We start from the raw sequence: 2,168 nt of genomic DNA, 5'->3' as shown, positions 1-2,168 counted from the left end.
AATGGAAGGAGAGCCTCTGTGCAGTCTACCTGGGAAAGTGACAGTGAGCAAGACCTCGTGCTGTACAGGTGGGAAGAGAACATCGGGGACAAGGCCTTCCTGCATGAGGAGGACGAGTGGGATGAAATCAGCGTCCTCGAGCTCCACGAAGACCAAAGCAGAGAGCCAAGACTGGCGAGAGGTGGGTTCCTCCTGCCAGGCGGGATCTTCGTGCCCATCCTGCGTGAGGGTTGGGTTGAGGACGAGGCATCTGAGCCGCGCCCCTGGGGGCTGCTCTGTGCCTCGCCTCCCCACGTGGAAGCCCTGGCCCCCAGAGGACACGGGGCCCCTGGTGCCTTCCAGGAGCAGGAGCCAGAGGCCGGCACCCTCAGCCAGCAGCGGGCCCCCCGCAAGAAACGTCTCTCCCGGCTCCGGCGGGCGCTGCGGGCGCTGCGCGGCCTCTTCCGCTTCTCCTGCTGTGCCCCGCGGCCCCAGGATTAGGGATGGACAAGATGCCACTGCACGGAACACAAAAAAAAAATAGAATTAGAATAGGAATAGGAAATAGTCAATAAAGAAGATGAAGAAATGGTGGCAGTAAATAGGAATAGGATTTAGGAATAAGAATAGCAAAAGAAGAAACAGAAGAAGAAAAAGAAGAAGTAGTATTGATAGTAGTAAATAATTTTAATAAAAATAGAAAGTTTAAAAAATTCTGATGACACTGGTATTAATTATATCAACCTAAAATACACATTCAGATGTGTTCCACAGTCACAGTGTTGTTTGGGTTGGGAAGGATCTCAAAAAATCATCTAGGTCCATCTGATTTTCTTACACACTATTCTCTCTCTCTCTGAGTCCTCCCTCTGTCCTGGTTTAGGGCAAATTTGGGAGGAAACCTGCCAATGGGGTTCCTCTGGTTGGCAAACCCAAACAGCCCCTCCCCTCAGCAGGCCCAGGTAAAGAACTTCCTCGGAGGAAAGTGGAAAAAACTATTGATTTGACAAACAAAATGCCCACAAGCATAAAGAATGAATAATATGAAACAATAAAACCTCTCACCGCTCTGAAGAGAGATGGCAAAACTGAGAGAAGCCCTTGCCGTGAGTGAGCTCAGCTCTCTCAGTCTCTTATCAGTCCCAGTCCCTTTGGTGCTGCAAAATGCCCAGGTCCAGGCCCCCGTGGGCTGCAGGTGTGAGATCCTGTGTCTGTCTGGGCTTTTCAGTCCAGGACAGGTTTAAACAATCCCAAGGGGAAAAAAAAAAAAATATTTTAAACAGTCCAAGGAGGTTCCCTGCCTCAGCTAGCTAAACTAACTAACAGCAGAAAAAGTTCTCTGTCTGGCCACTGTCTGTGCCTCCAATGAACACACAGAGTCCGGAGGAAAAAAACTCGTAGGAGTGAACTCTGTTTTCTCAAAACAGAGTGTGCCGCTTCTTTCCCTGCTTCGCTCTCAGAACCAGTTTGAAAGGTACAGAACACAACATGCAGCACACACAGAACAGAAAACTGGGGATACAAGCAGCTTAAAGTCACCCTAGGACACACTCCTGTTTCTTTCTATCTCTCTCCCTCACAGTTCTTGTAAAATAAAATCCATGTTAAATAAAATCAGGATGTTGTCATCATATGGTCTTCTCATGTACGCCTCAATCCGGGCACAGGCATCTCTCCCTAAGCCGACTGGAGCACATTCCCTGCCCAGCCTGTTTTCATAGCACAGCTGCTCCAGCCCCCTGAGCATCTCCATCGCTCTGCTCTGAACTCATTCTACCAGCCCCATGTCCTTCTTATGCTGGGCCCCCATACACGGGTGTAGTGCTGCAGGTGGGCTCTGAAATATGGACTAGAGGGCCACAGTCACCTCCCCTGACCCGCTGCCCTTGGCTCCTTTCCATGCAGCCCAGCACAGGGCTGCCTTTCTGGGCTGGCAGCACACACTGCCGCCTCACGCTCGGCTTCTCCTCCAGCCGCGCCCCAAGCGCTTCTCCTCAGCCCCTGCCCCGCTCAGCTTCCTGGCCCCTCAAACCCCGAGCTGAGGGGCAGCTCCGGCCACTCTCGGGGTCACGGCAAAGCCCTTCCAGAGCCCCGGGGCCGAGGCAGAGCCCTCCCTGAGGGACGCCCCTCACCCCCGGCCTCCAGCTGCACATGGAGCCGCTGAGCACAACTCCCTGGCCGCGTCCATC

This window comes from Zosterops lateralis (genome assembly GCF_965231275.1).
Source record: "Zosterops lateralis genome assembly, chromosome: 33".
Taxonomy (NCBI): Eukaryota; Metazoa; Chordata; class Aves; order Passeriformes; family Zosteropidae; genus Zosterops; species Zosterops lateralis.
This window is presented reverse-complemented; position numbering follows the sequence as displayed.